The 27,364-nt window shown below is 43.4% G+C and overlaps 1 protein-coding gene across 1 annotated transcript in view; it reads left to right on the top strand.

The window, feature by feature from the left end:
• Nucleotides 1-8,040, top strand: part of LOC132770459 (major facilitator superfamily domain-containing protein 8-like) — a 40,779-nt gene extending 32,739 nt beyond the window's left edge. Inside the window, exon 13 of the mRNA XM_060767415.2 lies at nucleotides 5,197-8,040. The gene's annotated coding sequence lies outside the window, so the exon portion shown is untranslated. The remainder of the gene's footprint in view (nucleotides 1-5,196) is intronic.
• The last annotated feature ends 19,324 nt before the right edge of the window (nucleotides 8,041-27,364 follow it).

Raw genomic sequence — 27,364 nt, 5'->3', positions numbered from 1 at the left:
TTTCCTTGACGCATTTGTGGCACAGTGGACGCTTCAGGTTTGACCATGGCAGTTTTCCTAATTGTGATGTGGAACAAATTATCTTAGTGTTTAACATAGCATGACCCAAATACACGGGTCAGGTCCCCTTGATCACTTTCCATTGTGATGATGAACTTTTGTGTGTGTGTGAGTGAATCCACTTGAAGTTTTAGTCTGAACTATCCAAGCTACTCTTTCAAGGGTAGGGGTCAGCAGCTTGGATAGCTCCTTTAAAGTTCAGACTAAAGCCCAGGGTGGTTTCGCCAATGTGGAAGCCACCAGTGGCCCATTTCTGAGTAATGGTCCACTTGAAATTGGAGGGCTCTATACCTAAATGCTTCCTCCATATGTGTATTTAAAAACAAATCCCCTCATCCTAACACACAGATCAGTGAATTTAAGGACCCTTTCCTGATGGGAGATTCTGTCAGAAATATTAAAAAATTAACTGGATATTTTTGATTACAAAAGTGTGAGTCAAGCACTGAAAGAGTTAGTAGGCCAAAGCCTGTTAGAGTTAGTGGGCCAAAGCTAATGTCATCCTGAGGAGTGTGAGGCAAACCTCTGTGTGAGAGAAGCCTAGTGTAAGAAAGCTCCAGTACGAAGCCTGCTGCAACCATGGTTCTAAATGGTTCTAAAGTACTTACAAAACTAAAGTTCTGGTGGTAAAAATTAAAGATCTTTTTTTAAAAAATAATATTTTTTATTGTTTTATCATAGTTATTACGTTTGTTATACATTTGTTTATAGCAATTACATATTAGTCATCACCCTCTTTAACATATAATCTTATTATTTCCCCCTTTTTTCCCACCACTGTGCTCCCCTCCCCGCATTTCAAGCCACAACTTTTACATACCATTTGTCCAAAATCTCATTTCTTCTTGTGGCGGTAACCTTCCTTCTTTGTTTTTTAAACCATTTACAACAAATTTTCCCCATACAGCATCAAAATCGCTGTTTCCATATACCTTTTTAACTTTTAATATACACGTAAGCTTATCCTTTATTGCCAATTTCCATGCTTCCTTGTACCACTCCTCTATTTATATATTTCTTTTTTCCAGTTCCTTGCTATGAGCAGTCTTGCTATTGTTAATAAGTTTGTTATCACTTCTTTATCCTACTTTTTCAATTGTTTATTGTTATATAATGATAATAAAGCTATACTAGGACTTTTCTCAATTTTCATATTCATTATATCTTCTATTTCTCTAAATACTTTCTCCCAAAAATTATTTACATATTTACATTGCCACCACATATGTATATATGTTCCTGATTCTTGACACCCTCTCCAGCAATTTTTTGAATTATTTTTATTTATGTATGCGATTCTTACTGGTGTCAGATACCACTTCCATATTAGCTTATAATAATTTTCTTTATCCCGTATTGATAAATTTTTTAATGTCTTTGTTTCCATAATTGTTGCCACTCTGTTTCGTTTATTTTTATCCCTAAATCTTCTTCCCAAACCTCTTTAAGGGTGTTGTTTTTTTGTGTTTCCTTCCTTTAGTGTTGCTAAAGTTCTGGTGGTGAAAATGTCAGAACTCTTACAAAACTTTCAAAATTTCATTATTATTTCATTATTGGTGACTTTTATGACAGAACCTATTAGGAACTGCCATTTATAATGAAAATTTGAAAGTTGTGTTAGATTTCTGAAAGTTTCACCACCAGAAGTTTAGCAACACTGTAGAAGCAAAGCACCAGCGCCCCCTAGTTTTCACCACCAGAACTTTAGTTTTGTAAGTACTTTAGAATCATTTAGAACCATGGTTGCACATGCCTAAGTTACTATGTATTTGTTTATTTGTGTTATGGAAACCTTGTTGTTGTAAATAGTGCAACCATATTATTTTACTACAAAGAAAGGCCTCCTATGGAAGAGATAATATTGGTCTGTGTATTTTTGTTATTTTTATCATTTTATTTATTTATTTATTATTTATTTCCTGTATTTATACCCTGCCCTTCTCTCCCTGAAGGGGGACTCAGGGCGGCCTAACAAAAGCATCATACGATGCTAGCATCATAAAAACAACCACAGTACAATCAAAATATTCAAAATATTGAAACAACAATTAAAACAATAAATTAAGATACATCCATTAAAATCGAAATCCAAAAACCAGTTGGGGTCAATTCATTGCCATAAGTTGTGTGATCTTCTTCCACTTGCTGCTGACTGATCAAACGCTTGGTCCCATAACCAGGCCTTGATTTTCCTTCTAACAGACAAGAGAGAGGTGGCCAATCTGATATCTCTAGAGAGGGTGTTCCATAGGCAGGGGGCCACTGCTGAGAAGGCCCTGTCTCTCTTACCTATCAAGCACGCTTGCGATATTTATTTATTTATTTTGGGTACTTCTACCCCGCCCTTCTCAACCCCCTAAGGGGGACTCAGGGCGGCTTCCAACAGGCATATGTTGATGCCTACAATTCACACAATAAAATACATAATAACAGTAATTATAACAATTAAAACATTACATTAATACAATAAAAATACAATAAAAAACCAGCCTGGTGGCCATTGTTTTGCCAAGTCCATAATTAATAAATTCTTTCTGCTTATCATAGTCCGTTTCTAAAGCTTTAGTCATCATTGTCCATTGTCAGTCTGCCAGATTACCCAAAGGCCTGGTCCCATATCCATGTTTTTAATTTCCTTCTGAAAGAGAGGAGGGATGATGATGATCTAATTTCCCCGGGGAGTGAATTCCACAAGTGGGGGGCCACCACGAAGAAGGCCCTGTCCCTCGTCCCCACCAAGGGCGGGGCTGAGAGCAGGGCCCCTCCAGAAGATCTTAAATTCCTAGGCTGGACATAGAAGGAGATATGTTCGGACAGGTACGCTGGGCCGGTGCCATATAGGGTTTTATAGGTCAAGACCAGCACTTTGAATTGTGCTCGGAACTGAATCGGCAGTGGTGGGATTGAGAGCAGGGCCTCTCCTGAAGATCTTAAACTTGGTGATAGTTTGTGGCAGGAGATACTTTGGGCTATTGGTGCTGGATCACGCTGCTGCTAATAAGTTACTCTGCTGTACATTTATGAGGAGGGTCTTTTGTTAATAAGCCCACTCGCCCAACAGATTCATGACGCTTTTGTGGTTCAGCTCTTTGTCCAAAAGTGTTGGCAGTTCAGAAACCATTCTGTCAATACATAAATAGGTCAGCTTATACACATGACAGCTGGCAAAACACTTAGCCAAGAAATCTTCTGTTCTTTAGCACTACTGAAACAGATCTACCTATTTTTAAAGCATGCGCCAGAGTTGGAGAGAGTGCTCTTAGATCCGTGTTCTTTATACCTGAATGGCCTTGGAGGAGACTGCATGAATGTTCCCAACTGGAGGATAAAAATAACTCCCTGCCATAAGCGCTTCTTTTCTCACTGTCTGCATAAATTAGTTTTCGATTAGGCATCTTTTGGAAACGCCTGAAGTACTGATGGATAAAGGGTTGCAGCTGGCAGTCTTCTGAACCCTTCAGATTCTGTTCAGACACAGTCTGAGCCTCCTTATAGCCTGCTGCGCTTCAGCAGGATAGCAAAGCCAAATGGAGGAGGGGATGGGTTGTCTGCTTCTAGAAACCCATCAGCTTCTTCCAAGCTGCTTCTTTTATGGAATCATAAGCACTGAGCTGCTGAGCTTGTTGATCGAAAGGTCGCAGGTTCGATTCCGGGGAGCGGCTTGAGCTACCGCTGTCAACCCTAGCTTCTGCCAACCTAGCAGTTCGAAAACATGCAAATGTGAGTAGATCAATAGGTACCGCTCCGGCGGGAAGGTAACGGCGCTCCATGCAGTCATGCCGGCCACATGACCTTGGAGGTGTCTACGGACAACGCTGGCTCTTCGGCTTAGAAATGGACAGCCAATGAGCATCACACCCCAGAGTCAGACATGACTGGACTTAATGTCAGGGGACTCCCTTTACCTTACTAAGGCTGGAAGGAACCTCGAGTGTAGTGTTTCTCAACCTGGGGGTCAGGACCCCAGGAGGAAGGGTTGGGAGGGGGTTTCAGAGGGGTCACCAAAGGCCATCAGAAAAGATATTTCTGATGGTCTTAGGAACCTCTTTGGCAGAGAAGGCTGAAGATCTCTCTGCCTGCCTTTCTCCTCCTTTCTGGAAACAGACGGCGAATCCTCTCTCCAAAAGCTCTCCACTGTCATTGGCCAGCCTCTCAGCCAAGGGGAGGGCTGTTTCTGAGACTCTAGGTGGGGAGGGGAGAGCAGGTGTGCTTGGCACATGGCAGTGTAGTGCTCATGTGTAGGCAAGGGAGAGCGTGTGAGGCTGGAAGGAGGTTCTCACCAGCAAGTCCCTTTAAAACATGTGGGTTCTGTGTGGGAAGTTTCGCTCAGTTCTATTGTTGGTGGGGTTCAGAATGCCCTTTGATTGCAGTTGAACTATAAATCCCAGCAACTTCACCTCCCAAACATATAGGTCTGATCCAGATCTCTCATTGTTTGAATCCACAGCTCCCAAACTCAAGGTCAAGGCTCACCAAACCCTTCCAGTATTTTCTTTTGGTCGTAGCAGTTCTGTGTGCCAGGGTTGGTTCAATTCCATCATTGGTGGAGTTCAGAATCTTCTTTGATTGTAGGTTAGCTGTAAACCCCAGCAACTACAACTCCCAAATGACATAGTCTTAATTTTTGGTTTTAATGTAATTGTTTATTTAATGGTATATTGTTTTATGGCATTGGATTATTGCTCTGAATCCCCTTTGGGGTTGAGAAGGGCGGGATACAAATGTGGTAAATAAAATAAATAAATAAATAAATAAATAAATAAATAAGTACCCCTTGCATTAGAAAACCCTGTGAAATACATCCAGAATTTTTTTTTGTCATGTCAGGAGCAACTTGAGAAACTGCAAGTCGCTTCTGGTGTGAGAGAATTGGCTGTCTGCAAGGATGTTGCCCAGGGGACGCTCGGATCATTTGATGTTTTTATCATCCTAGGAGGCTTCTCTCAAGTCCCCGTACAGGGACATCCAGAATTAATGTGGTATCAAAGTAGCACAACTGTGCAGTTTGGATGTACTCCTAGTAAAGCCTTCAATAAAGTCAATGGAATGCAGACAGGTCTCTTTCTGTGGGTTTAATTCAAGAGCTCTGTTGGGATGCCTGGTGTGACTGTCCTCTTTCTGTTGTTTCTCATGCAGGTGTCGTTCTGACCGGTGCTGTGAACCCTTCCCAGCTGGATCCTGGTTCCACGTTGCTCATCTCCTGGTGGGATGGGAGGCAGGCAAGAGCTTGGATTCATCAAAAGGAGAGCCAGACCCAACCAGGCATCTGGCTCTGACTTCCACACTCCACCTGACCAAATATGCTTTGTTCTTGCCACTTCCCCGGTTCCGTGCTACCATCTAAGAGTCGGGTTTGCTTCTTTCATACCCTCCACAGCATCACTCATTGTCTTGCCCCTGTGGGGCCCACCAAGCTGCTATTTGTGGACTCTGGAAAGGGACTTGGACTGGAGGTTGTCTGAACAGCCTCACACTTATGAATTGCACTCCGCCTCATCTGTAGGTCAATGAGGCCCATGAATGCTGCTCTACCACACCCTTCCCCAAACCGGTTGCCCTTTTAATGGCCATGCTAGTTGAAGTTGGCAGCTCAACCTGTCTTGTGGTAAGCCACTCACCCCTTTCCTGAGCCTGTAGGAGTGTTTGTGTCCTCCTTTCATTCTCACTAGTCTCCAGTATGGGTGAGAATGATGTAGCCCTCCAGATGTTGGGACTGCAGCTACCAGCATTCCTTACCTTTGGCAGTGCTGAGTAAGGTGTGTTAGTAGTTGCTGTCCAGTAGCATCAGAAGGCCCATGTGATTTCTGTCCTACCCTTAAACCTATCCTTAATCACCTACACTTCTTGTTGAGACCCAGGTGGACATCTGAGGGCTCCAGTGTCAATGGAGCAGTAAACTACTCTGGATTTTAGTCTAAAGGGGGACAAACGCTATCCCCAGAATAGCTTTACCACCTTGGGTAGTCCCTTTGGGGTTCTGACTGAAACTCAGAGTGGAAGTCACCAACTCACTGGCATGGCTAATTGACAACCCTAATGTCAAAGGGAACAGTGGTTGCTAATTAGCCCCAAGCTTAAGGGATACTCTTAGAATAGTGATTTCCAAACTTGTCCTTCCAGATGCTTTGGACTTCAACTCCAGGAAGACTCAGGTGCCTGGGGCAATGATCAGGGATTCTGGGAGCTGAAATCCAAAACATCTGGAAGAACAGAACTTGGGAAGCTGTGCCCTGAGTGTTTGCTTCAAATGAACTTATTGAGATTGGTGGTCCTGGTTTAAATATTTCCTGGCAATTGTAAAAGTAAGAAGAGCTAAGAACCAGACTAACTCCAGTGTGGTTCTGGGACATTAAAAGCAACCAATCTGATGCCACATCCAAGCACGAAATACTTAGTGGGATACTCGCTAGGAACAAGGAAGCTGTGCCACTGCCTGCTTCTATAGCAGTGGTTCTCAACCTGGGGTCCTCAGATGTTTTTGGCCTACAACTCCCAGAAATCCCAGCCAGTTTACCAGCTGTTAGGATTTCTGGGAGTTGACGGCCAAAAACATCTGGGGACTCCAGGTTGAGAACCACTGTTCTATAGTTTGCAGTCCGGAACCACATTGTTGACCATATCTTTAAGCCCAGAATCCAATTCCTAGCAGTATTCAACATTGACTATGCTGACCAAGCCAGCTGGGACTTGCCATGGTTCATCAGTTGCTTTAGTATAGCCTTCCACAATCTGATACTCTAGCTGTGTTGGGCTTGGTCACTTGGGGGATTCTGGAAGTTGCAGTCCCAACACAGCTAGAAGTCACCAGCTGGGAAAGACTGCTTTGAACCTTCTTTTGCTTTAAAACAGTGGTTCTCAACCTGAGGTCCCCAGATGTTTTTGGTCTACAGCTCCCAGAAATCCCAGCCAGTTTACCAGCTGTTAGGATTTCTGGGAGTTGAAGGCCAAAAACATCTAGGGACCCCAGGTTGAGAACCACTGCTAAAAGGTCACTATGCAAATTGCTCTCCAGCTCTCCTGAGATGATGAAAACTATACTTTGTGACTGAGATGGTTAGAGAAGGCTGGTGGGGAGGAATATGCTTAAGTGTATTGAAGGACTAGCCTTTCCAAACCCATTCATTGTTCTCACAGAGACTTTGGAAGTTTCCCACCACCAGTTTAGGAGCCTGTGCATGCAAACACAATCTTTTAATATTGGTGACCACATACTCATACTCAACTGAGGCTTGGACATACGTCTATTGACACAAGTTGTTGCCATCACAGCCAAGGCTTCTTCAAACTCATCATCTCAGTAGGCAACCATACAATGGCTTAGTATGTAGGATGTCCCATACATACCTCCCAACTGCCCCGATTTGGCAGAGATTGTCCAATTACTCCTTCCATCCTATAGGGAAGGATCAGATGGCCTTCAAGGTCTTGTTGGACCTTCACCTCTCAACAAACCTAGTCAACATAGGAATGCTGGGAGGTGCAGTCCATTAACATCTGGTTGAGTTGAAAGAGAGATGAGCTACTTAGATGACTCTTGGTATGGTGACTCATAGAAGCAACAGTGGCACATAGAGGAGTTGTTCCATATATTACCACTGTGCCACATGGTTCTCTGTGTACACACATGATGCCAGTTGTATATAGGCAGACTCTTTGTGGATTAGGCTGTGTTTGCTGCTAACATCATTGTCTAAAGCAGGCTTTTGAAATGGCTGGACTTCATATTCATCTAATGGATAAAAGTGGCGTGAGTCACAAGACAGATACGGGGTTGTATGGCACCATGCAGTGTAAATCACCAATTGGAAGAAGCCCACCGTATTTGAAGATGTCAGCTCATGATTTTGTCAAGAACGTTTCCTGTCCCATTTCTTTAATTTCTGTTCTTAAATTATTACTTTTAGTTTTTGCTAATGTTGGGGGTAGTGGCAATGGTGCATTTCTCCAACGGGCTTGGTGTCTGTAAATATGGCAGAAAAATAATAAACCCACACCCCACAAAATCTGTGTGAAAGAGAAATTTATTCAGACTGAAAGGAAACCTGAGCTGACGAATTGGCCTCATTCTTTGAAAAGAAATAGATGATTGAGTTGAGCATGGGAACAAATAGCACCCTCAGACAACTGCCAGAGTCTTGAAATGTGGACAAGACCCATTGCTGCTTTCTCATGAGAAACTCCTTTTAAATGAAACTGAAATCAGTACTCATTAAAAGGGCACGGGTGATCAGAGGAACATACCCTCCAACCATCCAGATTTGACAGGGACAAGACCAATTGGTCCTTTGTTATCCCATTTTTCAGATGTTTAAAAGTGTTGTTTATCTACTTTCCCCTTTTGGCCTCAGCATTGTATTGTAGGAAAGGTTCCTATAGCCCAGTGGTTCTCAACCTGGGGTCCCCATATGTTTTTGGCCTACAACTCCCAGAAATCCCAGCCAGTTTACCAGATTTCTACAGCAATAATGAGAAGACATAATGAGAAGACAGGAAAGCTTAGAGAAGACAGTGATGCTGGGGAAAATGGAAGGAAAAAGGAAGAGGGGCCGACCAAGGGCAAGATGGATGGATGGCATCCTTGAAGTGACTGGCTTGACCTTGAGGGAGCTGGAGGTGGTGATGGCCGACAGGGAGCTCTGGCATTGGCCGGTCCATGAGGTCACGAAGAGTCGGAAGCGACTCTTTTGAAGGCCAAAAACATCTGGGGACCCCAGGTTGAGAACCACTGCTATAGCCCATCCAGTCTAATCTCCAGTTAGAGCAGGCATGGGCAACTATCGAGATATCTCCCTTCTAACCTCCGCTGGGAAAACCCTCGCAAGAATCCTTGCAAACCGCCTTCTCCCCCTCTCAGAAGACACCCTCCCAGAATCCCAGAACGGCTTCCGCCCCTCCAGAGGAACAGTAGACATGATCTTCACTGCACGACAGCTCTAAGAAAAATGCAGGGAACAAAATCAACCTCTGTACATGGCATTCATTGACCTTGCAAAGGCATTCGACACAGTGAATCGCAGAGCTCTCTGGACCATCCTCCAAAGAATGGGGTGCCCTAACAAATTTGTGAACATCCTGCGGCTCCTCCACGATGACATGATGGCAACAGTCTTGGACGGTAATGGCTCCCAAAGTGACCCATTTAAGGTGGAATCAGGTGTCAAACAGGGATGTGTTATTGCCCCAACCTTATTCTCCATCTTCATCGCTATGATACTTCATCTTGTTGATGGGAAGCTTCCCACCGGAGTGGAAATCATCTGTCAAACAGATGGGAAGCTATTTAACCTCAGCAGACTGAAAGCCAAAACCAAGGTTACAACAACATCTGTTATAGAACTCCAGTATGCTGATGACAATGTCATCTGTGGCATTCAGAAGAAGACCTACAAGCCACTCTAAAACACCTTCGCAGAAGCATACGAGAAGCTCAGCCTGACATTGAACATCGAGAAAACCAAAGTGCTCTTCAAGCATTCACCAGACAATCCCTCTCCAATGCCAGAAAAACAGCTTAATGGTGTAACATTAGAAAACGTTGATCATTTCCGCTCCCTTGGCAGCCATCTCTCTACAAAAGTCACAATTGAAACTGTAATACACCACCTGAGCTCTGCGAGTGCAGCATTTTTCCAAATGAAGCAGAGTGTGTTTGAGGACCGGGACATCCGTAGGGATACCGAGGTGCTTGTTTATAAAGCTGTTGTCCTCCCAACCCTGCTATATGTCTGCAAAACGTGGACTATCTACAGACGTCACATGCAACTCCTGGAATGATTCCATCCGCGCTGCCTCTGAAAAATCCTGCAAATCTCTTGGGAAGACAGGCAGACAAATGTCAGCGTGCTGGAAAAAGCAAAGACCACCAGCATTGAAGCGATGGTCCTCCGCCATGTTGTTTGATCACTGTCTCCCAACTCCGAACTCAAGAATGGAAAATGGAATGTTGACTTTCAAGCTTTCATCATGTTTTGTTCTCTATCCTTGTTGCCCTTCTCTGAACCTGCTCTATCCATATTCTTCCTAAAACGTGTTGCTTAGAACTGAATGCAGTACTCCATGAGACTCAAGACAGAATATAGTGGGACTATTACTTTCCTTATCATGGAAACTCAGGTGTTATTCATGCAGACTTAACTATGATTTGCCTTCTTTGCTGCAACATCACACTGTTGTGTCTTGTTAAAAAATCTCAAGGTCCTTTTGACACGTAATGCTACTCAACCAAGTACCAGCCATCCTATGTGTACATATGGTTTTTGTGACATAAAGGGAGAATTATCCATTTGTATTGAATTTCTGTCCATTAGCTTCAGCCCAATTTTCTAGTTTATTGAGGTCCTTTAGAATTCTGTTTGAATCTTGCAGTGTTAGTTGCCCCTTCCAGTTTTGTATCATCTACAAATGTAATAAGAATTCCCTCAAACCCACCATCTAAGGCAGTGGTACTCAACCTGTGGGTCCCCAGATGTTTTGGCCTTCAACTGCCAGAAATCCTAACAGCTGGTAAATTGGCTGGAATTTCTGGGAGTTGTAGGCCAAAACACTGGGGACCCACAGGTTGAGAACCACTGATCTAAGGGTTAATCTATATTATCAACTGAATGCAGTTTCACACCTCGTTAACTGGGAAGCCCTGGCCCTTGAGCACTCCAGCTGGAGGTCAGCTGTGACCAGCAGTGTTGCAGAATTTGAAGAGGCACAAATGGAGGGTGAAAGAGAAAAGTGCCAGGAGGAAGGCGTGTCAAGCCAACCCCAACCGAGACCACCTTCCACCTGGAAAGCAATGCCCTCACTGTGGGAGAAGATGCAGGTCAAGAATAGGGCTCCAAAGCCACCTACGCATCCACAAGAATACTGATCATGGGAGACTATCCTACTCGTCCAATGAGGGATCGCCTAAGTAACTATGAGAGTGTAACTTGCTCAAGCAATTCCTTCATGCAATAGGGACCATCGCCAAATGTGACTTCAAAACTGGTTTGCTTCCCTTGTGCTATCACGGCCTTGGGTTTTGTGTGTGTGTGTGAGTGTGTCAGGAGCAACTTGAGAAACTGCAAGTTGCTTCTGGTGTGAGAGAATTGGCCGTCTGCAAGGACATTGACCAAGGGAGGCCCAGATGTTTGATGTTTTACCATCCTTGTGCGAGACTTCTCTCATGTCCCTGCATGGGGAGCTGGAGCTGACAGAGGGAGCTCATCCGTGCTCTCCCCGGATTTGAACCCCTGACCTATCAGTCAGCAGTTCTGCCGGCACAAGGGTTTAACACATTGTGCCAATGGGTCCTTGGTGAAAAAGCTCTCCGCTGGAGAATGCAATGTACCACAAAAAATTAACAGATCTCAGAAGCCTATAAGTTAGAGTCCTGGTAGTTACATTGGTATCAAACTACTATAATTATTTGGTGCAGTTATACCCCTTGAAAGTGCAGTGTCTTGGTCACATCTAGATTGCCGCTGCCTTTAAAATTTTGTGAATGATTCTCCAATGAAGCCTGGACTCTCAGGTGGATGAGAACAAAGCTGTTCCAGCAGAGGGCAATGTGGCATCAGAAATAAGAGTTGTAGATGAAAGATATGGTTGGATTGGAACCCTGCTTTTCTGGATGGAGTGCAGTGCTTGAAGTACAGGACTTGGCATGAGGGGAAAACAAACTCTTTTGTGTGCTTTCAAGTTGTTTCTGACCTTTGGTGAGTCTGTGGCCAACATTTCACAGAGTTTTCTTGACAGAGTGTGTTCAGCAGGAGTTTTCCTATGCCTTCATTTGAGGCTGAGAAGGTGTCATTTGTCCAAGGCCAAAGGCAGCTATCATTTCCACATATGCCCACAATACAAGCATGGTTTGTTAAAGCCTAGGAGACCCTCCCAAATGGAAAGCTTGCCCCGAACGAAGATTATCTGGCCGACAGATTTTGACTCTGGGTCAGAACAAGCTGCTTACTTCTCTTGGTGCGTGGGACATAAGGGCAGGAGGCGATTGTACAAGGAGAGCCAGGTACAGCCCTGATCCATGTTGGCATCTTACCTGAGATATGGACTATCACTACTGCCTGACAGGTCAACTTGGCCTTTGTGTAATAGAGCATTAAGCTCTCTGGAGCCCAGCCCAGAAGAATTTGCAAGAAGGTGTTGTATCTAGTATCTTGTTTTTTCCTCAGTCACAACCAGAGAGAGAAGCATATTGGGAAGGTGTGGGCTTGCTTAAGGGAACAAAGGCAAAATAAGGTCAGTTTGAAGTATGCTTGTTGTACAACAGGAGATAATAAGATGGCATGACATGCTTGGACAACTCAGGAGTGCTGGGATTTGTAGTCAGGTGAGGCACTTCAGCTCTCTATTTGTGAAACCATAGGACAGAACCATGTCAAAACAGCTCTATAATTGTGTGGTGTGAAAGAGCCCCAGGGTATTTAAGTAGAATCATAGTCAGAAGAGTCCCCAAGAGCCATCCAGTCCACCCCATTCTGTCATTGTCAGAACTCAGATGCCTTAAAGAGCCAGACACAATAATGTAAACAAATCAACAGTTTATTAAATCAAAGCAAACAAGACTCAGAGACACTTCCTTCAGTGTCTCTGGCCAAAACTCAAAGTGTGCCAATTTGCATCTTGAAAAATGACCTTAGCAAATAAACCGGATTAAACTGGCAAAAAATTCAGATTAAACAAGAGTTCAAGTAAAATGCACCAAAATCACAAAGTTCAAAGATAAAGCCTAAACAAAAAGCTGCAAAGAGAAGCTGTCATCCAAAAGCAGTCCAAAGTCGAAGAAGTCCCAGTTGAAGATACAAAAGTCCAGAAAGCAGCAGCGTCGTCAGAAACGGTCCATGGTCAAGAAGAGGGGAAATCCGCACTTACGAGAATCCAAGCCGGTCAGCACACGAAGAACACAGCAACCTGCAGTTCCAGGACCCAAGCCCAACAAGAGAAGGGGCAGTGACAAGACCCAAGGCACGTAACCAACACTTTGCCTACTGCAAAGTTCCGTTCTTCCAGTGCCTTCATTTATCCTACAACTCATCATCCGTTGATGAGTTGCCTTCCGCCCTTTCCTCATCGCTGTCAGCTGTCTTACCCTTTACAACTGAGCACCAACACCCATCCCTCCAACCTTCCACCTCTTGTCAAGACTTAGGTCTCCCCATGAATCCCTGGTATCACCAGACTGCCAATCCCCAGAAAAACCCTCAAACATATCACTGGATGTGGGTTGCATGAACACATCCCTGACTTCTTGTACTTGAGTCCAATCCAATGGTTCCCCTTCATCCTCACTACTCCCAGACCCATTATTTCCAGTAAAGCCCATGAACTCCACATCTTCAGTGGGAGCACTAAGCATGTCCTGAATCCTCTTTCTTTGACACTCTTCGTCTGACTCCTGCTCTCGAGTAATCCGTTTGACACCTCTACTCCCATCTCCCTCCTCCTCACACATTTCACTCTCTGAGAAACCTTCGAAGGAGTCTTCGTCTGTGGGGGACATAAGTATTTCCCGGATTCTCTTCCTTTGTCGTTCTTCTTCTAACACCTGAGCACCTCATTTCCCTCCTCTACTACTCCCACTAGCAGTAGTAACATTGCCAGCAGACTATACTTCAACAGTCATACAGGAAGAAACAGTTAAAGCACTCCTGACAGAGTGTCTCCCCCTTAAAACACACCCACACTGAGTAAGTTATCTTGTTTGTTGATACTTTAGAAAATTATGATCCAAATCCTATTATTTACAAGGAGACTCAAGCTGCTTTGTGCCTCGTTTAAGAGAGAAAAAAGGATATAAATCCTAATCCTAATCATAATACTGGGAGAGGTATCTGACCTATCACCATGATATCTCACGATGTATGCATATTACAATATAGGTATTCCAGTATCAGAAAAAATCCAAAAGCCCAAACACTTCTGGTCCCAAGCATTTTGGGTAATCATTTTGTTTACATTTTTGGGTACTCAGCCTGTATCGAGTACACTTTGGAAATCCTGCTCTCTTGTGTACAACAAGAGCCTGCCAGCCATCATATACAATAACTCTGGGGTTTGGGGGAACCCAAAACTGTTCCCTGTCTCTGATTAGCTGTGGACGGCATTGGGTTTCTCTTCATAGATGGTTTAATGCTAGGATAGAGACTGCTCCTCTCTGTGCTGCTCCTGTAACACACTCAGGTGTATCCTTCTGGCAGATCAGCAGATGGGGATACGGAAATGCACCTGTTATCTCCTCCTCAATTGTTGTTGCTTGCCAGGGGAAGCAGCTGGGCAGAGACAACAGCCTTTGTCATTATTTGCAAACGCAGGTATAACAAAGTAGATACATTCCCAGGCAAAAGGGATAACATTCTGCACAACAACAACACAACTTCACAATGCAATGTATTTAAATAAATATTTTATCCAAAAGGAGCAATATGTGCACATGGCACAAAACCATCAAGTTAAGTATGCCCTGTGTGAGAAAAAGCACACTGAACCTTGTACAGGTCACTCAAAAGCTTCTTCCAAAATACATTTAGAGACTACATTTTCTTTAACGATTTAGATATGGCATGGATTTAGATTTAGACAGAGTTCAGTAAAATGGTGTCGCTTATATATAATGGCAAGATCAAGGTTTGCTTTTTGGGATTTTTGGGGGAATATTTTCAGATCTTCTATAATTGAATCCATGGATATTGAATCTTTGGATATGGAAAGCCAATTATATATTCCACCATAAAATAGCTCTTAACATCAAGACAGTATTCCAAATAGATTTATATCAAAGAAAACTTCATCCAGAATTTGTTCATGTTAGTTTTTGGTGGATTAAAGTTCTCAGAATGGGGATTTTAGGTGATACATCCCAAAACTACTCTTTTTTTTTTAAGTTCTGATTTATGGTAAAATGAGATCATGGATGCATGCTTTTCCATATTCTGCGAGTTAAGCACCCCCAAACTAAGTTATTTGAGTTCTACTACATGTAGGTCACAGATGCGCATACAGATTGAGCATTCCTTACCTTACTCCAAAATCCAAAATTGTTCACATGGGTGGCTGAGACACTGACACTTTTGCTTTCTAGTGGATTAATGTAAACAAACTTTGGCATTTTGCATACAATTATTAAAAATATTGTGCATAAAATATCTTTAAGCTGTGTGTTTAAGATGCATATGAATCATAAATGAATTTCATGTTCAGATTTGGGTTTCATCTCCAAGATACACTATTATGTATACATATTATCATCAGTGGAGATCATTTGTGGCCAATTATGATTATCTTCCAAAGATAGAGTCTTGGCAGTGGGTCCGTAAGTGACTGTGGAGACGTATTCTGGATCAGCATAGTCTTTCACGTTGAGGATATATATATTTCCAGATGGAATGTGGTCCAGCCAAGGGTCTGCTTGACGTGCCTTCTTCCTTTTTGCAGGTTTCTCCCTTTGGCCCTCTATTTGTGCGTCTTCAAAATCGACAGCACTATTGGTAATAGCTGAACTCCAGTTAGTGTGGTCAAGAGCTAGGTCTTCCTAGTTCTGTGTATATGACACATTTTTTTAAGGTTAGCTTTAAGCCTATCTTTAACTTTCTTTTGTCTTCCACTGACATTTTGTTTTCGGTTCTTCAGTTGAGAATAAAGTAAATGCTTTGGGGGTTATTACGCTTATATATGCAAATACAGGTATTCCAAAATCTGGGGGATTGGGGAGTGGTGGTGGAGGAAGGGGGAATCCAAAACATACTTGGTTCCAAATATTTTGGATAAGGGATGCTCAACTTATATATCTACCACAGGGAGGAGGGAGCAAGCTGGTTTTCTACTTTCCTGGAGACTAGGATGCGGAACAGTGGCTTCAAACTATAAGAAAGGAGATTCCATCTGAACATGAGGAAGACCTTCCTGACTGTGAGAGCCGTTCAGCAGTGGAACTCTCTGCCCCGGAGTGTGGTGGAGGCTCCTTCTTTGAAAGCTTTTAAACAGAGGCTGGATGGCCATCTGTCAGGGGTGATTTGCAGGCAATATTCCTGCTTCTTGGCAGGGGGTTGGACTGGATGGCCCATGAGGTCTCTTCCAACTCTTTGATTCTATGATTCTCCTGTAATTGTTCGTTTTTGAATTTTTTCACCCAGAAGTGTACAAAAACAAACCAACATAAAAATCCTTTCCAATGTGTGAAGGGCAGGATTGGAAGAACTCTTGCAATACCAAAGGTCAAATGGGAAGGAAAGCATGCTTGGGAAACCTCGTGGGTTTGCCATGGGTCTCTGTTGCTGTGGCAACCTCCATTCAGCCATAGAGGAGATGTGAAAGGGGCCTTCTCTGTTTGGACATTCCTAGGCTTGGATTTGCCCTTGAGAGAAACTGAGAAGATGGGCTGAAGCTCAGCTGCTTGGAGGCCCCTTTCCCTCATTGCTTCCAGGGAAGCCAACATGTGCTCTTTGGGGACGACGGCCATTATCCCGGCCAGCTGGGCAGAGAAGAAGGTCAGGGGGGTTAAATCCCCTACCAAGTGGCCTCTTAGTCTCCCATCTCCATACGATGCTCTCACAGCAATACATGCCGACCTAGCATACATCTCATGCCCGTTCTAAATATAACCGCATACACGTTGGGTGTGGGGCATGCGCAGGGGCGGGGGGATTGCCAAGGCAGTTCACCCAGTGGCCTGCCAATGAACCGGAATGTTCTCTAATCCCCGGCGGGCAGGGAATGGGTGGGCAGAGGCGAGGGGGCTGACAAAGTGGGTTATGAAAACAGAGCAGCGACCCTCTGGCGGCGCCACGGGGCGCCACGGCACTCGGCATCTGTTCGGGCTCCTCCAAGGACGGGGTCGAAAGTTCAGCTCTGCCTCTTTTTGGACCATGCCGAATAGGATGGAAACCTCCTCTCATACCTTCCCCCCCACAAAGGATCCATATAATTGTGGTTTCTGACAGCCGCATTTTGTGGGGCGTGAAATTAATGGGAACGGGCACCCAACATGACCGGGGGTGGGAATATGAGGACACTGAATGTACATGGGCGCAGGAGCGTGCACCAAGCCTCATATTATTTCTTTGGGTGGTGTTTGCTCCCCACAAATGGCGGTTTCTGTATTGAAAACTGACAATGGTTTGTTTGTTTGTTTACTATATTGTATACCACCCTTCTCAGCCCTCAGGCAACTCAGAGGCAACGATTCGATGCCCAATACACCATAAAATATTTAAAAGCATGAACATATAATATAAAATCATAACAATAATATTAAAAACATACATCATTTACGTCTCCTAATAAAAACATTGTCCAATCTTGTTGTCCAGTCGTTCCAATTCCTATGTCATTTACATTGCATTTTAAAACGCTTGTCCAAACAACCAAGTCTTGACTTTTTTCTAAAATGTTAAGAGGGAGGGGGCTGATATAATGTCGCCAGGAAGGGCATTCCATAGCTGAGGGGCCACCGCTGAGAAGGCCCTGTCTCTTGTTCCCACCAAACGTGTTTGTGACGCAGGCGGGATCGAGAGCAGGGCCTCCCCGGATGATCTTAAAGTCCTAGCAGGTTCATAAGGGATGATGCATTCAGACAGGTAAGTTGGGCCAGAACCGTTTAGGGCAGTGGTTTTCAACCTGGGGTCCCCAGATGTTTTTGGCCTACAACTCCCAGAAAGCATTAATAGCTTGTAAACTAGCTGGGATTTCTAGGAGTTGTAGGCCAAAAACATCTGGGGACACCAGGTTGAGAACCACTGGTTTAGGGCTTTATAGGCTAAAACCAGCACTTAGAATGGTGCCTGGTAGCAGACTGGTAGCCAGTGGAGCTGGCACAACAGAGGAATTGTGTGCTTCCTGAGCGCCGCTCCTGTTAGTAATCTGGCTGCCGTCCGTTGGACCATTTGAAGCTTATGTCTTCAAAGGCGACCCCACGTAGAGCACATTGCAGTAGTCTATATGGGATGTAACCAGAGCATGGACTACCCTGACCAAATCAGACATTTGTGTAGGAATGCCAACAGATGTTGCTTGTTTCTTTGTCCTGTGGCAAGCAACACCAACTGAAATTCCCTCTTCTACACAACACATTAAAGGAACCAGGGCTCTCTTCAGTTTCCAGCCTGGCATCTTGAGTCCCCACAGTTTTCAACAAGGAAAAGTCTTTCCCATCACCTGCAGTCACCTTATCTAGAGAGGCTAAAGGATGAGCTTGAGAACTTTCCCTCTAAACTAGACATGGACAAACTTTGTCTTCCCAGGTGTTTTGGACTTCAACTCCCACAATTCCTAGCAGCTGGTAGAATCACACTGAATCTGGCACATACAAGGAATTTTTGGTCAAAGAGGTAGAGGTAGAAAAGAATCTGGGAAAAATACTGGTTCAGCTTCTTCCAATTGCATCACAGATTTAGGAAGGATATGAAGGTAGGATTTGCCTTTAAAAAATTGGAGTTAGAATGTGTCTTCGAGAAGAGCAACAAAGGCCTCATCTCCAGGCTCTGTAGATATATTTTAGAATACAGCTTAGTAGACAACCATATAAAAACTGCTAGGATTATATGGGTTAAAGGTTTGGGTAGAAATATTGATTTGGAAGATTAGGAACATCTTTAGAAAAGGGGGTTTAAAATTTCAGTCGCTGGCTCAATTAGAAAATAGCTTTAAAATGTTTTATAGAACTTACGTAACTCCAGAGTTACTGGCCAAAGTAGAGAAAACAGGACGAGGGGCTTGCTGGAGATGTAAGAAGGTGAAGGGATCTTTTTTCCACATATGGTGGACCTGTAACACAGTTCAAGATTTCTGTAAAAAACGGGTGAAAGAAAAAACAATGTGATCAACAAAAAAAGTCAAGAAAAACATGGAAGGGGGATAAAGAGTTAACCATTAAAGATTGGAGTGATAAATTAGTAGATTATATCCAAATGGCCAAGCTGACAAATAGCAGCAGAGAAAGAACTAATGAAGAATTCGCAACCAAATGGAGGCTGGCACTTGGCTATCTGGAAAAGAAGATGGTAGACTTGAAGATTGCCATAATTGGGATTTAGTGAAAGAAGACATATGCATAGTTAGTTATGTGATCCATATTGAGGGATGTTCGAGGTTATGGAGGTTGGATTTACAGGTGTGGGGTTAGAGGGGTAAGAAATGTTAAGGTATAATAAATGTACAGCCAAATTTGATTTTTCACATGGTTAATGAGTGCTGACTGTATACTATTTTGTAAACTTGCTTGTCTTTTGAATACTTTTTCCTTTTTTGCTATTTTATTATCTGTTTTGTTTCTTGTGTACACTATAAAGCAATAAAAATTTAAACTTTTATTTAAATAAAAGGAATTATTGGAGTTGAAGTTCAAAACACCTGGAGGGCCAAAGTTTGCCCAAGAGTGTCTAAACCAATGGTCTCAAACTTTGATTCTGCAGATGCTTTGGACTTCATCTCCTAGTACTCTCAGGTATGGTTCTTTCCCAATGCAATTCCACTGACAAGTGATCATGACAATGGTGGCCATAGAATTGGCTCCATGGTCATTCTGAAAGCGACACATTCAAGGTTTTCCCCCTCCCAGTGAGATGTGTGGCCACTTGTCAAAAGCTTGCCAGACCTGCATAACTCATCTTATTAAGGGAAATTGTGTGAGATGGCATCAGGATTTCCACAAAGATGTGACTTCGAAGGTGTAGGTATTTCTGTGTTTTAAAAATGCAGTACAGATTTCTGCAGCAAAATAAGTATCCTATTTGGTACCAGGAGAGAACAAGCTTGGTGGAAACTTTTATGAAATTATAAATGTTCCCATGTCCCTTTGGGTGGAGTATTTATAGATAGTGGCATACTGAAGCAGTTCAGTAGCATCAAAAATGGAGGCTCCTTCTTGGCTATGTATCATTGCTGCCAAGTACATTCTAACCAATGTTTATCCTATACCATGCTGGACTTTATGCAAGGAGGAGCTGAGGAACCTTCTAACCAAGGTGAAAGAAGAAAGTGCAAAAGCTTGGTTGCAGTTAAAAATAAAAAAAACAAAGATTATGATTGATAATTGGCAAACAGAGGAAGAAAATGTTGAGACAATTGTATTTCTAGGAGCGAAGATGACTGCAGATGTAGACTGCAGCCAGGAAATGAGAAGATGCTTACTTCTTGGGAGGAGAGCAATGATCAATCTCAATAAAATAATGAAGATTAGACATATCACACTGGCAACAAAGGTTCACATAGTTAAAGGAATGGTATTCCCTGTAGTAACTTATGGATGTGGTGTTGGAGAAAAATTCTGAGAGCGCCTTGGACTGCAAGATCAAACCAGTCTATACTCCAGGAAAGAAAGCCCGACTGTTCATTGGAGGGAAGGATATTAGAGGCAAATATGAATTCCTTTGGCCACATAATGAGAGGACAGGAAAGCTTGGAGAAGACAATGATGCTGGCAAAAATGGAAGGAAAAAGGAAGAGGGGTCGACCAAGGACAAAATGGAAGGATGCTATTATTGAAGTAACTGGCTTGACCTTGAAGGTGTTGGGGGTGGCCAAGGCTGACAGGGAGCTCTTGTGTGTTCTGGTTGATGAGGTCACAAAGAGTTGGAAGCAACAGAAGGAATACACAACAAAACATGCTGGACTCTTCTGGACTGTAAGAACCCCAATGATGTTGGGTGTAGCTATCAGTCCTGCCTCAGAGCCAGTGCCTTCCTCTCTCCTATAAACACTGGGTTTGCCTCTGCAACTTATTTTATCTCCTCTAACCAGTTGGCCAAGCACATGAATAGGGTGCAGAATGCGGTGGAAGAGCGTGAGGAGACCATTCCAAGCCCTGATAGGCAAGTGAAAGATACTTTCTTGCCTTTAGAACCTCTTCTTTGCTTTGATTGTGATTTTCCTGCTTCTTAGCAGGGGGTTGGACTGGATGGCCCATGAGGTCTCTTCCAACTCTATGATTCTATGATATTATGATTCTATTCCTTGTACAGGAGTCAGGAGGACTGGCAATTCATCAACATGGTCAAGGGAGTGTGTCTTACAATACTCCTGAGATATCAAACTAGTTTAGAAGGAACAGGTGGATGGAACACTTCTAGCATCCCAAGTACAAGTGTTACTAATGCCCTGCATCATCTGTATCTGCTTTCTCCTTAAGTGTAGGGCTGGCTCTGGAGTTTTACGGGTTTTATTTTTCTACAAGTCTCTCTGCACATGAAGGAGTCCCATGGCTACCCCAATCTGTGTCCTTAGCCCCATAAAATGTCAACTTTTATATGATCAATAGGACAAGCAAAGCACACTTTGGGGAAGGCCAGAGGTCAGAAGGTAGAGGCAAGAAGCCACCTGCGCATGAAGGACCAAGGAAATGTGGGGGGCTGGGAACCATTCAGAATGGCATGGAATGAGCCTGAGTTCATGGCAGGGGCAGAAGGGGGAAATTGGCCTTGCAGCGAAAGGAGTTTGGGTTCATGGCAGGGTCACCATCAGGTTGCTTCTCTGCCAAGTGTAGGGATGGGTCAGATCAGCTTAAGCGTCCTCTACATTTAATCCATGCAGACATGAATTTCCATCTCTGTTCATTTAAATCATCCTTTCAGAGTAATTCTTCCCCCAGCTTCAGTTTTGCCCCCTCCTCCCTGCCACACATGCCAAGCCAAGACAGGGATGCTGAGACATTGTGAGCTCCAGTGGCCACACCAGCATGCTGGGAGCATTCTTGGGGGAAAGCCCTAAATTAAATACAAAATGGAAACAACTAAGTTGGCTTACAACTATCCCCGTGTGTTACCTGACACTTAGTCATACACCCTGCGGACTGCTTAGAAACTCTGACTCCGAAATGGCTCTGAAGGAATTGCCGTTACGGAAGGTGAGCCTACTGGGAAGCAAAACCGAGAGCAAAATCACACCATCATTTCCAACTTGGCTTACATCATAGTAACAGTAATTGTGTATTACCAGATAAAGAGGAAATTAGTCACCTCAAAAGGACAAAAGAAGTTGCAGATTTGCATAAGATTTGTGCTAATTTATATATATGAATGCAAATCTAGAAATGACTACTGTAATTTAAATAGAATTACAAGACATTACATCTTGTTACAGAATTGCAGCATAGCACAACAAAATGGTCAAGTCACATGGATGCACAATACACACAGTTATACAAACTATACACAGTTATACAATCAATGAGCTGGACAGCTGTTTGCTGGGGATGTTTTAACTGGATTTCCTATATTTGAGCTGGGCTTGTTTAGAAGAGAAGGCTGAGAGAAGATATGATAGCCATGTATAAATATGTGAGAGGAAGCCACAGGAAGAAGGGAGCTAGCTTGTTTACTGCTTCCATGGAGATTAGGACAAGGAACAATGGCTTCAAACTACAAAAAGGAGATTCCATCTGAACATTAGGAAGAACTTTCTGACTGTGAGAGCCATTCAGCAGTGGAACTCTCTGCCCTGGAGTGTGGTGGAGGCTCCTTCTTTGGAAGCTTTTAAACAGAGGCTGGATGGCCGTCTGTCAGGGGTGATTTGAATGCAATATTCCTGCTTCTTGGCAGGGGGTTGGACTGGATGGACCACAAGGTCTCTTCCAACTCTTTGATTCTATGATTCTATATTGCGTATTGGGTTGGACCTGATGGCCCATATGACTCCTTCCATCCAATCATGTGATTCTATGAGCAATGTGCAATAATGTGAAATATGCTGTTGACAATACCACCATGTATGTAACTCTTCACTTTCAAGTAAAAATGACAATGTGCATAGGCCAAAAAGGGCCAAAAGGGGCAATTTCTTCTGCAAACATAAGACATCAACAAAATGCAGCTAGAATTGCTGACATATTCTGTCTTGAGAATCTGGACAGGCATTTCTGACTTCATCCATAAGGAACACAAACAACTGAGATTCTGGGCAGTCTTGCACTGTTTTTGTGGTATCAAGTGGTGTCAACTAGGGTTGCTGTCACCCAGTATGGCAATTCATGGTGTCACCTTGATTGACTTCCTCTTGAACCAAACCACATCACCATATAGTAGCTAAAATATCAGACAAAACAGGGTTTTTTTTTGTCGTGTCAGGAGTCACTCCTGATGTGACTCCTGACTCCTGATGTGACTCCTGAGAGAATTGGCCGTCTGCAAGGACATTGCCCAAGGGACGCCTGGATAATTTGATGTTTTTATCATCCTTGTGGGAGGCTTCTCTCATGTCCCCCCATGAGGAGCTGGAGCTGATAGAGGGAGCTCATCCGCCTCTCCCTGGATTCAAACCTGCAACCTGTCGGTCTTCAGTTCTGCCGGCACAGGGGTTTAACCCACTGCGCCACTGGGGGCTCCAGACAAAACAGTATCAAAAACAGTGTGTGCTTGTAGTGAGTGCAGATGAAACTACATGGTCCAAAGCAGGCAAGCCTCGGGGGGCTTCAGCCCCCCCCCCCCCCCGAAATTTTCATGGTGGTTCGCGAAAAGGCCTTAATGGTGCATTATTTAAACTGTTATGTTTATTCATATCATATCCCATATGCATGGGGGTATTGGGGTAACAATACAAAAGGTTTGCTAGGGTAGACCCTCCTTCACTCAGACTCAGCCCCCCCGAAACTCAGCCCCCCCGAAACCCCCCCTGAAAAAAATTCAGCCCCCCCCCCCCCCCCCCGAAACGAAATCCTGGCTACAGGCCTGGTCCAAAGTATCATTATAATTGGGTAATAATGACCCCTCTGACTGCACATGACTACAATGTAAATAAGAACACATTTTTAGCTTTGCAGGTATGGTATATTAATACAGTACATGTATGCTGGGCTGATGAATTTTTTTTGTGATTATGGCTAACTACATGGATTTATATGAAAAATACATTCCTGCACAAAAAATGTTTAGACAAGTTATTTTGATGTCCCTTCTTCTGAGAGTATCACTTGGTGAGATTTGCACCATCGCCTTAGTGATGCCACTGGATGTACAGGTATGAAAAGGTTACTATTCATTGGGAGAACCTATTTCAATAGAATCTCCACTTGAAGAAATTTTTAAGATGGTGGATAAATTGAGAGCTGCTTCACCTTTCAAGTTAAATGGAAGGCCAAGATGGAAGCTACTCAGAACTGTAGGGACGAGGGATCCCCAGACCTGAATGGATGGAGAAATTACAGCAGCTTCCACTCGAAGCCTCAGGTTGTGACTGTATTGATTTTGCAGCCACTTGTTATGCTCGGACAACAGAAAGCTCAGCAAAGGGAAAACATGCCCACCTCTACCTCAGGCTCTCCGTCGCCTCATTTCAGCCTTTTGTTGCCCATGTATTCACCCTGAAAGTATTGTTTTCTTGGCAAGAAAAGGAAGGTCATGGACTGCCCAGGGCCCTGTCTGCTGTGCCGAAGTGATTCGCCATCACTTTGTTGATGGCCTTGGAGAAGTCCGTCTAAACTGATCAGCATCTGCATTTCCTTCTAGGCAGCCATGGCTTTGGTTCATCTGGGCCACCAGGGGAAGGGAGGTTCAGGATAATGCAGAGAGATATTCCGTGCCAGCTCACTTCCCAGTCCAAACCTTTCCCATTATTGTTCTTGTTGACAAGGACTTCATCAATCAGTTGCAAGTAGAGCTTACATAATAATAATAATAATAATAATAATAATAATAATTCCTAGATATTTGGGAAGTGTCCAACGTGTGATCCAATACAAAAGCCAGCATAGTGTCTGCTGTGGACTCATCTTGTAGTGTTTCAAATAATAATAATAATAATAATAATAATAATAATAATTTGTATCCTGCCCTATCTTCCCGTGGGAATTGCTGGCTGATGTGCAATTTTTTGAGATTATGATGTGCAAATCTTGGTACGTTGCTTGAATTGTGCTACATAACCCTTGTGTTGTGTGATGGAACCAAGATGCCAATTGTACAATGGAAAATGTACTAGCATGTTGGCATGGGTAACGTCTCTGCATGTACAACTTTGCAGCTGCAACCTTCAACTCAATGTGGTCATTCTGCATCAAACAAAAATGTTAATCTGTTTCTATAGGGTAGCTTAGAAATGATTAAGACACCAACAGGACTACAACCAAGGTTTGGAAAGATTACTATTTATGCTCAGGCTGCCCCCCCAAAAATGGCCACTGGGAAATGTAGTCCAAAAGGGTAATTTTGACAAGCTCCAGAGGGCACTGAGTGAAGGAAGTCTGTGGTTACAGTATTTGAGAATGATTTGCCAGACTTAAACTGAAATCTCAGATTTCAGAACTGGCTCCAGATCCTGCCCTGCTAAGAGGAGCAGGAGAAAAGTGGGCAGAAGAGGAAGGAAGGACAACAATGTCTCCAGAAGTCCAAAATATGAGATAAAGGGCAGTCTCCAGCTACCTGGGACAGAGCAGGACACAGTGTCCCTGATCCGTCCAGCACAAGGTATGTGTCGAATTATTTTGGCAGAGAAGGCAGATAAATTTCCCAAGCACCTCTCATATTACATTTGTGCTTTTCCAGAAGCACTAAAGAAGAACCATTACCTGTTCTGTCCTGCTCCCTCAAACATGCTGCCAGCGGCCAGTGATGCAGTGTGTCAAATGATGAGGCTAGCCATGATGGTGACAGGTATACACATATATACAAAGCAAGGTGGTACAGGAAAAAAGAGGGAAAAGACCAGAATATTCATCCTTGAACAGTGCATGCTTTCCTTCTCTAACAATGTTGCATTCTATTTTAAATGTTTCACTGTGTACTGCACTCTTCTTGTCTGCCTCATGATCTGTGGGTGGGTGGGTGCATGTGAATGTATACTAGATTCCTCCCTTTACTTCTCTAATGGTCAGTTGAACCATTAGAAAAGCTCATAATCCTGATGTTGGAAAGGTCCACAAGGGCCATCTAGACCAGTGTTTCTCAACCTGGGGGTCAGGACCCGGGGGGGGGGGTATAGAGGGGGGTGTCAGAGAGGTCACCAAAGACCATCAGAAAACACAGTATTTTCTGTTGGACATGGGGGTTCTGTTTGGGAAATCTCACCCAATTCTATTGTTGGTGGGGTTCAGAATGCTCTTTGATTGTAGGTTAACTATAAAGCCCAGAAACGACAACTCCCAAATGTGAAGGTCTATTTCCCCCAAATTTCACCAGTGTTCACATTTGGGCAAATTGGGTATTTGTGCCAAGTTTGGTCCTGATCCATCATTGTTTGAGTCCACAGTGCTCCCTGCATGTAGGTGAACTACAACTCCAAAACTCAAGGTCATTGCCCACCAAACTCTTCCAGTATTTTCTGTTGGTCATGGGAGCTTTTTGTGCCAAGTTTGGTTCAATTCCATCATTGGTGAAATTCAGAATGTGCTTTGATTGTAGGTGAACTATAAATCCCAGCAACTACAATTCCCAAATGACAAAATCAATCCCTTCCCAACTCCATGGGTATTTCAGGTATCTGTGCCAAATTTGGTCCAGTGAATGAAAATATATCCTGCATATTGAGTATTTGTGCCAAGTTTGGTCCAGATCCATCATTGTTTGAGTCCGCAGTGCTCCCTGCATGTAGGTGAACTACAACTCCAAAACTCAAGGTCAGTGCCCACCAAACTCTTCCAGTATTTTCTGTTGGTCATGGGAGCTTTTTGTGCCAAGCTTGGTTCAATTCCATCATAGGTGGAGTTCAGAAAGCTCTTTGATTGTAGGTGAACTATAAATTCCAGCAACTACAACTCCCAAATGACAAAATCAATCCCCTCCCAACTCCACCAGTACTGAGAACCACTGAGCTAGACCGACTCTTTATCCAACTGAAGCATTATGGAAAGATGCTCATACGACTTCTGTTTAAAGATATCAATGATGGACAATCTCCCACATTCTGAAGCAGTTAATTTCACTTCCAAACAGCTTTTAACATCAAGAAGTTCTGCCTAATGTTTATATGGGGTCTCTTTCCTTGTCATTTGAATCCATTGTTTTCCTTCTAGTCTCCAGATCAGGAGAAAACAAGCTTCCTCCATCATGTGTCTTCAGATATTCAAAGATGGCTATCATCCCACGTCTCAATCTTCTCTTCTTCAAGTTAAACATCTCCAACTCCCTAAGGCACAGCTTGGTTTCCAAACCTTTTACTTCAGCATCCACTTATCCCTCTAAAATATTTAGAAACAGTTTTTCCATATCCACCAGGCATCCTGAAGTAATGCACAAGAGAATCACAATAGAAGAATGGGACAGAAAGAACACTTTAAGTAAACCGTCTAAAACCAATTTTATAAAGCCGAGGCATGATATTTATGGAGTGAATTTGCTAACTTTGTTAAGTGTCAGTAGAATAAGTTATTGTGTGCTCTTCATATGTTTTTAAGCACATTTTG

The sequence above is a fragment of the Anolis sagrei genome, chromosome 3 (genome assembly GCF_037176765.1).
Source record: "Anolis sagrei isolate rAnoSag1 chromosome 3, rAnoSag1.mat, whole genome shotgun sequence".
NCBI lineage: Eukaryota > Metazoa > Chordata > Lepidosauria > Squamata > Dactyloidae > Anolis > Anolis sagrei.
Note: the sequence above shows the minus strand (reverse complement) of the source record. Positions and strands in the feature narration are given on the sequence as shown.